This window comes from Thamnophis sirtalis, unplaced genomic scaffold (genome assembly GCF_051295495.1).
Source record: "Thamnophis sirtalis isolate CommonGarterSnake01/CBP01778 unplaced genomic scaffold, rThaSir2_p1.2 scaffold_7, whole genome shotgun sequence".
Classification (NCBI taxonomy): Eukaryota; Metazoa; Chordata; class Lepidosauria; order Squamata; family Natricidae; genus Thamnophis; species Thamnophis sirtalis.
The window spans coordinates 59280957-59297691 of NW_028261387.1; the positions used below are offsets into that span (position 1 = coordinate 59280957).

Consider the following 16735-nt stretch of genomic DNA (forward strand, 5'->3'; position numbering starts at 1 on the left):
AATGCACCCTGACTCCTCATCTTTGAATGTCCCAAAGAGTCTCTGCTCATCTGTCAATGCCAGCAGCTTGTAGCTAGGCCTACCTCACCAGCAGGCATCCAACTCTTATCCTTTCCTCGCCACCCACCACTGGTAAGAGATTTCAAATTTCATTGCCTGGACACCAGCCAATTGGGCAAGGCAATGGGAGCGGGACTGCTTTCTGACTTACTGCAAGCTTCCCCATTGACTTTGTTCATAGAAAGCGGAAAGAAAGTGACAGTATTCACTCTGCTCTGCTTCTCCTCCCACTGAATTGCCTGCCATTGTTCTGGGTGGAAAGGGAACAAAAGGCGCTAAGGAAAATGGTATCCTTTTCCCCATACTAATGTGACCCAAGGACACAACCCCTTCCAGGAAGAAAGAAAGCTCATCCATCAACTGTTGGCACCCTGCAGATAGCAGTACTTTGCCAGCAGGCATCTGAGTCACTCCCTCATGCTTCCCTTACAACTCACCACTGCTAAAAGATTTCAAATTTAATTGTTGGTTCCAAAGCAGCTCAAACCTGGATCAGGCCCTGGTTCAGATTGGTTCAGAGAGAGATGGGAAAGAGGGTAGGAATATGGGCTTCTTATCTTCTTTACACCTCAAAATTTACAGGTTTCTGGGAAGTGTAGACCAAAGGCCGTGAAGAAGCCACAACTTTCTTACATTTAATTCCCATACAGGGAAGGAGGAGTAGGAGTCATGAATCCTGACATTGTCTAAGTTAGTTTATTTGAGTTATTTTGTTTTAATAATTGTTGCTCCATGCCTTCAGTTTTGCCCAATTTATGGTTACAAATAAGCAGACACTAGAAATTAGTACTATATACAGTAGATTAAATTCAAAGGTAATTTTGAAAGTACTGAAAATATTTCTAGGCATCTTTACATTGTCAATACATTTTTCAATTATGGATAGCCCGCTTCCATATTTTCACCAGCTGAAACGTTCAGTTAGTCTCTAAGGGTAGCCCCATATAACACATTACAGTAATCCAATTTGGGCAGGAATTACTATGAGTAGGGCCTCCTGACCTAGAAACAGGGGCAACTGGCACACAACACAAAGCTGTACTAAGACCCTCCAAACCACAACTGCCATTTATTCTTCAAGCAGGACTCTGGGAAGATCTCTAGATTGATCACTGGATGTGTCTGGATAGTGCAACTTCATCCAGCACCAAATATGGCATATTACCGGAAACAGGACTAGAAGATGGCAGTCTGCAGACACAATAAAGGCATTAATACAAAGTATTAATGCTTTGTTACCATTACTTCCACATGGAAGGACTTAATAGCAACCCTAATCCCTGTTCAGTCACATTCATCCTTTGTTGACTGCCCGTAGCATTCCAGATATCTCTTTTCTTATTTCATTTCCCCCAATTCCTCCATGGAGTCTTGAAAGAGAAGAAGCCATGGATGTGATCTAATCCAAGGCTTCAACCACTCAATTATTCCAAGTGGTAACCAAGACTTCAGATTGACTATGCAGCAGACCAACAGAAACAACTCCCAACTGACTTTGAAATAGATAATGGTATTAGAGAACCCAAATCAGGACATGCTATGATCATGCCAAAGAGACACCCAAAACTTCCATAATTTCAAATCACATAACCACTGCTTTGACAGAATATTACCACTATCCTATGTCAGGCTCTGGATAATCTAGGAAAGACTCATGGATGTCATGGTACTAATAAACACCTTAGCCACTACGGAAAGGTTACAGAACCATAAGTCTGGGCAGCTCCAATGCCATCCAGAAATGGAATCCTCAGAGAGGGTTGCTATGTAGCAGGGAGAATGCTACAACAGCAACAGACCAAGACTAATGGCATTAAGAAGAAGCAAATGGAGGCCAAAGCTACTAAAGGTCTGCTGATAGGGTACCAGGGTTGAGATCAAATTGCTGGAACACAAAATTGGTGTAAGACAACAGTTGTTGAGAACAGCCCACTCCCTCTGTCCTACAATATCTCCCCAAGCCTGACACCACCATATTTCAATGATTGTCCACTACCAACCCAATGGTAGCCCCTTCTACAGAAGCAAGCCCCAGCAAAAACAGGAACAGGGGCTACCCAGCATCCCCCCTATACATTCTTGGGAGGAGACTCCTTTCAGTCTGGCTTCAGGCCTGGATACAGCACAGAAACTGCTTTGGTCACACTGACCAATGATCTCTGGCGGGCCAGGGATAGAGGACATTCCTCTATCCTGGTGCTTCTTGACCTCTCAGCGGCTTTTGATACCATCGACCATGGTATCTTTCTGCGACGGTTAGAGGAGGTGGGAGTGGGAGGCACCGTTTTATGGTGGTTCTCCTCTTACCTCTCTGACAGGTCGCAGTCGGTGTTGGTCGGGTGACAGAGGTTGACCCCTAGGCCCCTTAAATATGGGGTGCCGCAGGGTTCGGTCTTGTATCCCCTCCTATTTAATATCTACATGAAACTGCTGGGCGAGATCATTCGACAACACGGGGTCAAGTATCATCAGTATGCTGATGATACACAATTATATCTCTCTGCCCCGTGCCAGCTCAGTGTAGTGGCGGACGTGATGTGCCGGTGCCTGGAGGCTGTTAGGATCTGGATGGGGGTAAACAAACTTGTGCTCAATCCTGACAAGACCAAGTGGCTATGGATGTTCCCCCCGAAGGACAGCCCAGATAGTCCATCCTTGATCCTGGAGGGTGAAAACTTACACCCCTCAGAGAGGGCACACAATTTGGGGGTCCTCCTGGATTCACAGCTGACACTGGAACACTATCTGTCAGCTGTGACCAGGGGAGCGTTTGCCCAGGTTCGCCTGGTGCATCAATTGCGGCCCTATTTGGATCGGGAGGCATTCCAGACCATCATTCATGCCCTAGTCACCTCAAGGCTGGATTACTGCAACATGCTCTACATGGGGCTACCCTTGAAAAGTGTTCGGACACTGCAACTAGTCCAGAATGCAGCTGCGCGAGCGATATTGGGTGTACCTAGGTACACTCATGTCACACCTATCCTCCGCGAGCTGCACTGGCTACCTATTGGTCTCCGGATGCAATTCAAGGTGTTGGTTATTACCTTTAAAGCCCTGCATGGCTTAGGACCAACATACCTGCCACACTCCTCTCAGCAGCCGGTAAGATCCCACAGGGTGGGCCTCCTTCAGATGCCGTCAGCTAGACAATGTCGGCTGGTGGCTCCCCGGAGGAGAGCCTTCTCTGTGGCTGCCCCGACCCTTTGGAACGAACTACTCCCAGAAATCTGGACCTCACCCACCCTCATGGCCTTCAGAAAAGCTGTCAAGACCTGGTTATTCCAGCAGGCCTGGGGCTGTTGACCTCATGGTTGAGGTCCAGCCTGACTGAAATGAATGTATTGTTTTTTAACTTGTCTATTTTATTTTTATTTTATTTTGTTTTCTTTTATTCCCTTCTCTGTAAGCCGCCAGGAGTCCTCCAGGATTGGGCGGCCTATAAATAAAATTAAACTTGAATCTTGAAACACCCAAGACACTTTAGCTTCATCAGTTCTCAGGATCAACAGAGTACCTAGTACCCATATACTACCATACACCACACCATATTCATATATTTAACACACACTGGTTCTCTCCTCTGCTGCTATCACTTGCTGGTAGAGGGTCCCTTCATTCAGCCTACCAATTTATCTCCTGGCTCTCACCAAGAAGGAGGCATCAATGTATTCACAAAGGCACTCAGAATAGATGGATTCAAGTTTTTCTTCCTTCGTTCTGCCTTCTATCTCAAGGTAGCTATGTATCCCAGAGGGCAGGTAAAATGGCCTTCACAGGGGAAAGGAATCCATAGTAACCTGCCTCTCTACTTCCCCCCCTACACACACACACACCATTCACATGACCAAAGTCCCCGATTCCCACAAGGAAAATAAAGCAGATGCTACAGAAGGAACCAGGCAATAGTAAAGACACCCAGGAGTAGAAGAGTAGAAGCCCCAGCAGCAAAAAGCATCTAGCAGCAGAATCCACCAGAATCAACCAACAGCAGCCTCCTCCTGCACCAGCCCATTGCTCAGCCCACTCTTGGTGTCTAGCAGCAGTCTAGCAGTTATTCGTCATTTGAAGCTACATTCAGTTGGTTTCCTTGGATAATTTTTATTATATATATAAATATTCTTTTGGCCAGCTCCTGTGACAGATCACAAGCAAAGATGATCAAAGAGCAGAGAAATCTGCCTTTTTGAGAATCTTGTTTTCTTACTGACCTCGATTTCATACTTCACAGTTGTCTTCTCCAATGGCCTTTAATAAGGGCATTTCGGCTGATGATTAATTAGCTGCTTTGCCACAAGCAATTATCAATCAGGAAGGTGATAAGTGATGATATCAGGAAGCTTGCTAGAAAAATGTGATAATAGTGTTAGTAACCTTGTATATTGCTAAATAGGTATTAAGTGTATTGGGGTAATTAGAATCTTGGAAGGATTCCAGAAACTTGTTCCAAAGAGAGTCGTACATAAATTTAAATATGATTGTAAAATGGAGAGAAGGTTCTTGCTTCTTGAATTGAAATGTAGATTTCTAGGGAAAAAATGTGGGCAAGCAGACACATATGCATCTGCACTTGATAAATAGCTTATCGTTATTTGTAAATTTCCTTTATAAAATATTTTCCTCTTCCTCTCATGAAGGATTTTCTTTACAGATTTAGCATAGTGTCTGGCTTTGACATTATCTGAAATAATGTGTTCTCTTTCTCCCTTTCTGAAAAGCTAAGTCACGATCATCATGCTGACTAGAATAATGTTCCTCTGTGGCATTCAATTCCATTTCTGAAGATAAAGGTCAGTCGATACAAGATAGACCAATCTTAAATATAAAAATAGAAACTAATTCTAAAAATGTCCAAAAGACCTGCATATTTCCTTCTGCTAGCTAAAGGAAAGCAGCTGCCCCAGTCAAGCTGTTGTTGCAGTGCTCCAAGTAAAGAGTTACACAGCCTCTGCTGCGTTTCTGTCTGGCATTTCTGTTGCTGTTGTTAAACAAATCTGTGCCATCAAGATTTGTGCAATTTATTAGGGAAGGATGCCGCCCAGTCACTATTTGTGACCTCCTTCCAGCTTCTCCATTGACTTTGTTTGTAGGAAGCTGACAAAGAAGGTCACAAATGATGATCATGTGACCACAGTTGCTGCAACATCCTAATTGCGAGCTGTGCACCAAGAAATCACTGCTGTGCTATTTAATGTCATCAAAGTCAATAAGATTCAAGGATGCAAAAATGTCTTACAGCTCTCCTTAAAAGTAGCTGATCATTTGCCAGATTCCAAGCTTCCCAAATATTTGAGGGGATTTCTCCATTATTGCAACTTCTCTTTTTAGGTGTTTCAATATGCATTTCTAGGAGAGCACAGAAGGATACAGCTGTAAGTCATAGATCACAAATGAGTACCATCTCAGTTCTATTCTACTGGCTGCGTCATAAGCTTATTTCAAAAAAAGATTTGTGAGAAATGCATCTAAGATGTAGATACTGCTGTTGACCCACATAGAAATACCTTTTTCCACACTGCTTCACTTCACTATTGTTTTTCTTGGGGCTGCCACAGCACGTTCATAAGTGTTCCCACAAACTTAGTACCTTATAATTATCACACATTCAATACTCTAAAAACTAATATTATTTTGGAATATAATATAGACATTGCCATGTATGAAAAATCTTCTTTCACATGGAATGTTCTTCTATAGTAAGGTTTCTCAATCATTTTTTTGCTCGTGGTCCCCTTTTGACCTTGTTCTTCTCCTCCGGACCTCCTACCCAGGTTCCAATACAGATACAGATACAGATATAGTATAGATTACCACATGTGGGACAGTAATGTTTTCTGGCAGCAGCAAGATAATATTTGCAGTATAATACTCTTTATTTGAATGTGTGCTCCTCAGCATGTCAGCATGTGTCCCTCCCCCATTACATGTTTTTCATTTGTGCCCCCCCACACTTCAAAAATCCTAGGATCCTCAGAGAGCCAGATGATCCCTAGCTGAGAACTGATCCTGTATGAGAATCCATACAGCTGTCTCCAGTGATGGGATTCAAATAATTTAACAACCGGTTCTCTGTCCTAATGATTTCTTCCAACAACCAGTTCACCAAACTGCTCAGAAAGTTAACTACTGATTCTTCCAAAGTGGTGTGAACTGTATATATGATTCTGCTAACCTAGCAGTTTGAAAGCATGTAAAAATGCAAGTAGAAAAATAGGAACCACCTTTGGTGGGCAGGTAACAACGTTCTGTGCACCTTCAGCATTTAGTCATGCCAGCCACATGACCATGGAGACGTCTTCGGACAGCTCTGGCTCTTTAGCTTTGAAATGGACATAAGCACTGCCCCTACAGTCGGGAATGACTAGCAAGGGGAACCTTTGCCTTTACCTTATATATATATATATATGAAGGAGAGTAAATATTATGTGTAACATATTTAGGTATCCTGATGTATATCTGCTTTGGGGCATCAAGTAATTAATGTAAATGTGACTCTTAAAACAGTGGCATCTTTTTCAGCAGTGTGTGGTAGTTGCTTGAATAAATAGCAGAGCTGTGATTCTCATATGGATTCAGGAATCTATGTAGAGAAATGAAAGTATATATAGTGTAGTGTAGTTTTAATTGTGGCTATTACTGAATTTATTCTAAGGGGAGCTAGATTGGAAGAAGTTGAGTGTGGTTTTAAAACTGGAGGAAAAAACATCAATAACCTGCCCTATACAGATGACATTATCCTGATAGCTGGAAATGCAAGTTATCTGCAAGCTGCAGTAATAAAAGCAAAAATGATGGGACTAAAATGAAATATAAAGACAAAACTAATGATAACAGGTAGACAGTCAGCTTGAGAATCGACAATAAAGATATTGAAGTAGTAGATAGCATCTGCTTTTTTACGATCAACGTTCAACTGTAAAGGAAGAAATATGCTGCTGACTAGTATTTGGTAGAAGAACTATTAAGGCCTTGGCAGATATTCAAGCTTTGATGTCTCTATATCTACAAAGATCTGAAGTGTTCAAGTGCTGGTATTCCCTGTGACATTATAGAAGTGAAAATTGGACTTTGAAGCATTAGGATAGGAAGAGTATTGATGTTTTTGAACTTTGGTGTTAGAGAAGACTCCCAAGAATGTAATGGGCAATCAAGAAAACAAAGAAACAGATCATTGAACAAATCAACCCAGAAATTCTCACGTGAGCCACAAATGAACATTGCTCATAGCATCGTACTTCAGAAGCATTATGTGAAGATCCAGTTCTCTGTAAAAGTGTCTAAATGCTGGAAAGAGTGAAAGGAGAGAGAAGAGGATGACCTGCAGCAAGATGGATAGTTGTAATGGCAATGAATACACCATTGGAAGGGATGAAAGACCAGTGTAGGGCAATGAAAAAAATCTATGTGGTTGCTAAGAGTTGAAGATAACTTGATCACACATAATCAGCTGTGAATTAAATAATGAAATGTGTGGCAGAAGGTATGAATTGGTGTCATCTAGCTTGCTACGCAAATAACACAAAACTAGGGGGAAATTATTTGTTGGCTTTAACAAATCAGAGTACACTCAGAAAATGATGATAATGAATGAAGCAGAAATCAGTCTTAAGAAAAACTATATACCCCATGCCTGTTGGATCATTCCAGATATATTTCCTAAATAGAGAAACAAAATGACCACAGGTGAGGGGGAAAAAGCAATGGGGATGGGAGTGACTTCTGGCTTCCTGTCAATATCCCTGTGGCGCATCAGAAACCTCCCTCCCTCCTTCACTGTTCCTCCCTATAGCAATTCCATTGAAATCTTATAGGAGTCTGAGAATTGTTTTAAAGGCCAATGCATCTTGATGCACTGCATATATAAGTGCTTTCTCAAGGACTGTTACCCATAAATCTTGAAATCCTTTGTCTATCATAACTATTATATCCTAGAACCAGGATGGATCTTTCAAATTTATATGATAATAGGGTCTAATAAATGAGTAGGAAGCATTGAGAGAATAAAAAGATTCTCCTTATGACATTTCACAACGTGTCTAGCATTAAGACCTGCAGTTCATCAAAAAGCATTTGTGACTGCTGTGATCTTGGGTTCAGGTATTTTATTAAAGTCATAAAAGTATCTTCTTTTGCTATTATAAAAGTGACACAGACTGAGCCAAATTAAAGGAAAACAACATTTTGAAACCTGTGGAACACTTGGAATTGAGAGAACATAAGCATTTGCCAAAACAGTTGTTTTGAGGCAATGGAGGCTAGACCAAACCATGATGATACCATGAAAACAATAAATAAAATAACAATCCCACTTGAAACATTTTGTACCAAATATGTATGTAACTCAGGGAATTTATATGATGGCTCTATTATGCATATCCATTGTCCCTCCCCATGGTGACCCATGCCATGTATTTTGAATGTCACAGCATCCATTTGCTAAAAGGCTAGATGGTACAGTTGCTCTTCACTATCTCTCAAGAGCTTCTCTATCATATATGTCATTTTTTTCTGGATAAACTTCCAAACCACCTCTTTTTATTTTCTAAGAATGTCTATGGCACCTGTGAGAAGAATCCATTGTAGTTGTTCAGCTAATAAATTCAAACACAACAACAACAACAACAACAATAATGCTGGCAGCAACCCGTATCAACCATCAGTACCAGTCAAAGGTATTTGTGACACATTTTTAAATGTTCATTCATTCATTTCATTTACTTTATTTGTATGCCGCCCTTTTCCCTAAGGGGACTCAGGGCGGCTCACAATTCAGGGGGAGGGAAGGACAAACAAGTTACAAACATGAAGACAATACATCATTAAAAAAGCACAACAGTCATACTATTCGAGTGGGGTTGGAGTCTTTAACCCCAGGCCTGTCGGGACAGCCAGGATTTAAGGGCTACGTGGAAGGTCTGGAGGGTGGTGAGGGTACGAATCTCCACGGGGAGTTCGTTCCAGAGGGTCGGAGCAGCCACCGAGAAGGCTCTCCTCCGGGTAGTTGCCAGTCGACATTGGCCGGCTGATGGAATTCGGAGGAGGCCTAATCTATGGGATCTTATTGGCCTAGTGGAGGTAATTGGCAGTAGGCGGTCTCTCAAGTACCCAGATCCAATACCATGAAGGGCTTTGTAGGTGACAACTAGCACCTTGAAGCGCACCCAGAGATCAACAGGCAGCCAGTGCAGCTCGCGGAGGATAGGTGTTACGTGGGTGAAACGAGGTGCACCCACGATCGCTCGCGCAGCTGCATTCTGGACCAGCTGAAGTCGCCGAATACTCTTCAAGGGCAGCCCCATGTAGAGCACATTGCAGTATTCCAGCCTAGAGGTCACAAGGGCACGAGTGACTGTTGTGAGAGCCTCCCGGTTCAGGTAGGGACGCAACTGGTGTACCAGGCGAACCTGGGCAAATGGCCCCCTGGTCACAGCTGACAAATGATGTTCAAAGGTCAGCTGTGGGTCCAGGAGGACTCCCAAGTTGCGGACCCTATCTGAGGGGCGTAGTATTTGACCCCCCAGCCTGAGAGATGGAACACTTGGCCAATTAGTGGGAGGGAAGCACAGCAGCCACTCGGTCTTATCTGGATTGAGTACAAGCTTGTTAACCCCCATCCAGTCTCTAACAGCTTCAAGGCCCTGGCTCATCATGTCCATCGCTTCATTGAGTTGGCACGGGGCGGACAGATACAACTGCGTATCGTCCGCATACTGGTGGTATTTTATCCCGTGCCGCCGAATGATCTCGCCCAGTGGTTTCATGTAGATATTAAAAAGAAGGGGGGACAGGACCGAACCCTGTGGCACCCGGTATGTTAGGGGCCTGGGGGTCGATCTCTGCCCTCCGACTAACACCGACTGCGACCTGTCCGAGAGGTAAGAGGAGAACCACCGTAAGGTATGATGGAGTAATGTCCCTGATAGTTGGGGTAATGTTTTTCGGGCAGCGATGGGTAGCCCTAGTCGCAACAAAGGAGCAGAGACGTAGCTCTGGAGGTCCGAGAGTCCAGGTCCAAGTTCGTAGACAAAGTAAACAAAGAGAGCCAGATGGTAAAGATAGTAAAAAAGGGAAGGAAGCTCCATAATCATTGAAGTAATACAGGAAAGGGGGGGGCGCCTGGGGGGGCGTAACGGCGACAACAAAGCCTGCCGAATGATCCCCTTTGATGCCATCCGAGGCAGCTACCCCCTCCCTGGCACGAAAGTTCCCTGTTCAGTTCAGTCCAAAATGGCTCTATTGGGTCTCCCGCCCGAGGAATAGAGTTGTAAGGCGCCGGCCTCGTTAACACTGCCGGAAGCAAAACAAGCTGGTATAAGTCTGAGGGCTCCTCCAGGCTCCTCTCAATCGTGAAAAACAAAACCAGATGTCCGGAAAAAGCCAGAAGATGTCTGAAATGTCGCAAGCTGATAAAGCGATGGGGGGGGGCACCTGGGAGGAACACGGCGGCGGCAAGCAAGACAAGCAAGGCCAGCCGCCAGATTTCTTCAGTGCCATCCCGGATCAGCCACCCCCTCTCTGGCATGGTAGTCTGCTGTGGGTGTGAGTTCAAGGCTTCCTCCAGTCGAGGAATCAAACAGCGAGATCGAAGGACGCTGGGGCCATTGAAAACCGCCGGGAAATGGTGCCGTCAGCATGCCCCCATTCCTGTACAACCAGATGGTAGGAGGACTACCGAGGGCGGTCGCATAGCCTGGGAGCCGCTTGGAAAAACGGCGACCCCCCAACAACCGCCCACTCGTGTCCCCTGGATCACCCTCTACCGTTGGGGCTCCTTCCCGTTCAGTTGACTGAGTTTCATGTTTCATGAATAAAAAAGATAATAATAATAATAATACCAGATGATAGCAGGATCGCCGAGAAGCAACATGAAAAAATCGCGAAATACCAGGACTTAAAAATCAAAATTCAACAATTATGGCACAAACCAGCAGTGGAAATTACATTTGAAACAGTTAAAAATTGACAAAATCACCATCAGTTAAATGGAAAAAGCCGCACTGCTTGGATCTGCACGCATATTACGAAAATATGTTATGATGTCCTAGGCCCCTAGGTGGGGCCCGACTAGTAATCAATGCCAAATCCGGCAAAACAAGTGGCCACTGTGATACAATTATGTTGCAGCAGCAATAATAATAATAATAATAATAATAATAATAATAACAACAACAACAACAACAACAACAACTCCGCCGTTGCCAATGCACTACAGTTTACATCCACGTGGTGATACTGATAGATTATACCTGCCCCGAAAATCAGGTGGCAGAGGATTATTACAAGTGAAGCAAACAGTTGAAGAAGAAAAACATGCACTGGCTGATTATTTAAAAGAAAGTCAAGAAGATCTATTAATTGAAGTAAAGAACAAAAAACTACTAAGGCCCAACAGAGGACACAAGAATACAGAAAAGATGTGATAAAATCAAGAATGGAGAGTTGGCAGAACAAAGCACTGCATGGTCAATTTCTGGAAAAAATTAAAGATAAAGTGGACAGTGAACAAACTTGGTTATGGTTAAAAACAGGTACATTAAAGAAAGAAACAGAGTCACTAATCCTGGCTGCGCAAGAACAAGCTATCCGCACAAATGCCATTAAGGCCAAAATAGAAAAATCCTCTGATGATGCCAAATGCAGACTTTGCAAAGAAGCTGATGAAACTGTTGATCACATACTCAGCTGCTGTAAAAAAATCGCGCAGACTGATTATAAATTGCGGCACAATTCAGTAGCACAAATGATCCATTGGAATTTGTGCAAAAATTATAATATCAAAACAGCAAAAAACTGGTGGGAACATCAGCCTGAAAAAGTCACCGAAAATCAGATGGTCAAGATCTTGTGGGATTTCCGTATACAAACCGACAAAATACTGGCACATAATACACCAGACATCACACTGGTTGAGAATAATAAGGTCACAATCATAGACATCGCAATACCAAGTGATAGCAGGGTCGCTGAGAAGGAACATGAAAAAATCGCAAGATACCAGGACTTAAAAATCGAAATTCAACGACTATGGCACAAACCAGCAGTGGTAATTCCAGTGGTAATTGGCACACTGGGTGCTATTCCAAAAGCACTGGAATTACATTTAAAAGAGTTAAAAATTGACAAAATCACCATCAGTCAAATGCAAAAAGCCGCACTGCTTGGATCTGCACGTATATTACGAAAATACCTTACGACGTCCTAGGCCCCTGGGTGGGGCCCGACTAGTAACCAATGCCAAATCCGGCGAAACAACTGGCCGCTGTGATACAATTGTGTAATAATAATAATAATAATAATAATAATAATAATAATAATAATAATAATAATAATATTTTCACACTTAATATGTGAATGCAGCAAAATCGCACAAACTGATTACAAGGCTAGAAATGACCAAGTTGCTAAATTAATCCACTGGTCATTATGTAAAAAATTTGATTTACCTGTATCCAGAAAGTCATGGGAACATAAAGTGGAAAAAGTTATTGAAAATGAGAAGGTGAAGATCTTGTGGAACTTTTGAATACAGGTTTGTCATTTGGAACACAACACAACAGATATCACAGTTGTCAAAAACTGAAAGGCACAATGTATTGATATCGCAGTACGAGGAAAGTCAAAGAAAAAGAACTGGAAAAAAATCACAAAATATCGCGACCTGGCCATCAAAAGTGTGTGTTATGGATGAAATATATAACAGTGATACCCATTGTCATGGGGCACTTGGTACCATGTCCAAGAATTTTATAAAATATATCAAGAAATTGCAGCTCCTTGCAATACCACCAGCGGAACTGCAAAAAACTATTCTACTTGGAACATTGTACATCTTAAGAAGGTGCTTGATTGATATCTAGGACACCAGTAGCAACCAGTGTCAACATTTGCCAATCAGTCAATGGTATTTGTGATGCATTTTTGAACGTTCAGTTGACCGAATTTCATGTTTAATGAATAAAGTATAATAATAAACACATGTCTGGGTCTGGACGGCTATCAGGTGTGGTCCCTATGATTATGGGATTGCTGGTCGTTGATCGGTAGTGGCTTAGCCACCGTGAACCAACCCAAGCACCTACCATCACCAATGATGAGTAATCAACAAAATTTCATGCCAGATTGGTCGTTGACCAGGTCAACAAGGACATTGTTAGATGCTATGGCTCCTGGACATCTGTCAGAAAATGGGCTACAGGGCTCAGTTGCTACTGCTGAGGAATCAGAGTGTGCAACTGTAAAACGACTGGGACAAAAACGCAAAACAAGGACAACTGAAGAAAATAGAGAAAATTGCAGCTTTCTGCAGAACTTCAAAAAACTGAGCTACTCGGAACATCATATATTTTAAGAGGTTTTAGGAAGGTTGACCCGTATCAACCATTAGCACCAGTCAATGGTATTTGTGACACATTTTTGAAGTTGAACTCAGTTGACTGAGTTTCATGTTTTATGAATAAAAGGGGATAATAATAAAGAAATACATACAAGTTGGCACTTTGATTTCAGGATGCCAAGTCCCATCTTTCTTTCTTTCTTTCTTTCTTTCTTTCTTTCTTTCTTTCTTTCTTTCTTTCTTTCTTTTTCTTTCTTTCTTTCTTTCTTTCTTTCTTTCTTTCTTTCTTTCGTTCTTTCAACAGGAAAAAAAGAAAAGAGAATGCCACATTGCATATTCCTAACTTAAACGTGTTTATTCCTTCTCAGACCCTTAGGTTGGAATGATAGATGTTATAGTCCAGTATCCCAGGGGGGTGGGGGTGGAAGACTGTGCTTGCCGAGGTTGGTGCATAGGATGCCTCAGTGATTGAAGAAGGATCAGAGCATGAATCTTTGTTTTGGGATTTACCCAGCACAGTCTGTTCCTAATTGTTGACAGCTTCTGAAACCAGCTCATTTTCTATCTATTCCATCAAAATGTCAATATTGGTTTTGCTTTTCTGCCAGCTGAGCCATTTAATTTCTCGCAGCAAAGGGCAATTTCTGTAAGAAGGGAGCCAAGATAATACTGCATGCTCGGGGTGAAACAGAAAGGCCAAATCTGCTCACATCTTAGGTCAGTGCCAAAATCACTTATGCTCTGACATGGGTTCAGCGCCTGCAGTTTTGTTTTCAGTAACTCCCTCTATGTGATGGTGCTCAAATAGAAATTTGTAACATTTTAAGAGGAGAATTGGTTAATCTACAGTAAGCAAAAATCAACAGGAACTGGGTGTCTTCTTTTCAGATGAGCCCATTGTTTAAAAAGAAATAAGCTTTTGTTGAGAACAGTTCATTTAATGCATGAATTATGAAATATTGTTGACACAAGTGTATTCCTTAAAAAATGTGTCTGTCTGAAAATAAGTGACCAGAGTCCTATGTTAGCCTGACTTTTTTGATTATGGAAAAGACAACATCTAATTTGATAGTGACTGGACAGTTTAATGGACTTTTTGTTGAAAATGGGAAAAAAATGAACTTCTGGTTTATGGGTTTATTATTAGAATGAATATGAGAAGACGGGAGCCATGACGTAACCTTAGAGAGAGAGGATAAAATATAAATGCATTTATAACTGCAGTAAGGAAGATAAGAAGTCGCTTCTTTATATCTTTCTTTTTCTTTTGTTTCTTTTGTCTTGTTTTTTCTTTCATTTTTTTCTATTTACTTACAGTTCTTTTACTTTTCTATTTTATTTTTTCTTTAAATTTGTATTGTTTTGCAAAAAAAATCAATAACAATAAAAACAGAAACAGATTTGTTACTCTGAATAAAAGCAACCAGAGTCCTCTGAATTAGAAATTAAAGTTTCAGCCATTGGGGGTTTTTTGTGTGTGTAAAATGAATGATGTTCCATCTACACTATGGATTTTTAGAATATTTTGAAAGCAATACATTTATAATTGTTTGCCTCAAAAGTAGTAGTTAACATAGATGTTGATGTTCCTTACACAATCCTAAATGCCCATTACAAATCTGAAAACCACCATGCTAGACCTAAGGAGCATTGAATGAATCTATGCAATGAATCTATGAACTCAGCAGTGTGGCTTCTGAATGAAAACACTAAAGCTCTTGTCAAGTCTAAAACAGATTTAATGATCAGCATCTTCTATTCCAGTGGTGGGTTTCAAATTTTTTTAGAACCTCTTCTGTAGGTGTGGCCTGCTTTGTGGGAGTTGCTTGCCAGCCATGTGACTGGGTGGGAGTGGCCAACTTGTAAAATGTGGTGAAACACACTTAACAATGCTCTTGCTTAGCAACCAAAATGTTGGCCCAGAAACTCTGGCATTTGAAGCATGCAAGTCTTAAAGCTGTCAAGTTACAAGACCCTTGCACCCCTAACCCTTTAGAAAAAAACCCCAGGGGTGTTCAAACACGACAGCTTTAAGACTTGTGGATTTCAACTCCCAGAATTCCTCCTTTCACTCTTCATCTTGGATGGGTGGGGGGAGGGAGCTGGAACTGGCACTGTAGATTTGTGGAATCTCTTCTATAGAAGAGGTTAGAACTGGCAGGAACCCACCTCTGTTCTACTCCTTCCAGTTGGAAAGGTTGAGTACAGGTTCCCCACAGGGTTGTGTCTTCAATCTACTACCGTCCCACGACTGCTGTGCCAAATCTGCTATAAATCACAATTGCAGTATGCAGATGACACGGTAGTGATGGCTCTTATCTGGGGCAACAATGAAGATGCTTATAGGGAAGAGGTGAAGGCTCTGCTGGACTGGTACAATAAGGGTAACTTGGTCCTAAATGTTAATAAAACAAAGATCATTGTAGATTTTAGAAAGAGCCAGCATAGTCATACGCCACTCAATATCAAAGATGCAGCTCAGTGATGGGTTGTACTTACCTTCACTACCGGTTCACTGATCGCACATATGTGTGTTCCGTTCATGTACGTGCTTGACTCGTGCTGCACGCATGTGCACAATGCATCATTTTATGTGTATGTATGCATTTATTTATTTATTTTGTCATGTTTATGTAGTTTATATGGGAGGTGGTGACTCTTTGAGAGCTGTACACAACAAAATTTCATTCTGATATATGCCAATTAGTGTACATTTAAAGTGACAATAAAGTTATTCTAAGTCTATTCTAAATCTAAGTCCTTTATTAAATACAGATGTAAACAGTAAAGAAAGAGAGTTCTTGTTTTTGTACTACAAGTTTAGTTCCCTTTCTCCAATATTGCCTTGATAGGATTTTAACTTATCCCTCTATTACTGCTCATTGAGGAAAGCAGGCATTACCATGTCCATTAGCAGCCTCACAATTAAATTGATCTAAATTGTCCTCCTTGGTGACTGCTTTTAATCAATCAACCAAAATATTTGATGCATTTTTATATCACATTTGAATGTCTTCGAAATTGATGTTTTGAAAATGTTAATATAGGAGAAGCAAATTGTTGATGTAATTAATATAATTATTAACATATATGCACCATTCACAATTATTTTAATGACTTTTTAGCTTTCACTGTTACAAACTTCTTGGTAGATATGAGTATGTAAAATTAAAAATATTTAAATAAAAACTATAAACATAAAAATATCTAGTGAAAATATCTACCAAGAAGTTTGTAACAGTGAAAGCTAAAAAGTTGATTTTCACTCAAGCATATTTATCAAAGTATACATTTATAATTGTACAATTACAGTATATTGCTATAACATCACTTTTTATCAAT

General features: G+C 41.4%; 1 long non-coding RNA gene across 1 annotated transcript in view; it reads left to right on the forward strand.

Moving 5' to 3' along the window:
* The first annotated feature begins 1866 nt into the window (after window positions 1-1866).
* LOC148044680 (uncharacterized) overlaps window positions 1867-16735 on the forward strand; it is a 32058-nt gene continuing 17189 nt past the window's right edge. Inside the window, exons 1-3 of the long non-coding RNA XR_015697401.1 lie at window positions 1867-1909; window positions 4779-4850; window positions 8608-8732. This is a non-coding gene — a long non-coding RNA (uncharacterized LOC148044680). The remainder of the gene's footprint in view (window positions 1910-4778; window positions 4851-8607; window positions 8733-16735) is intronic.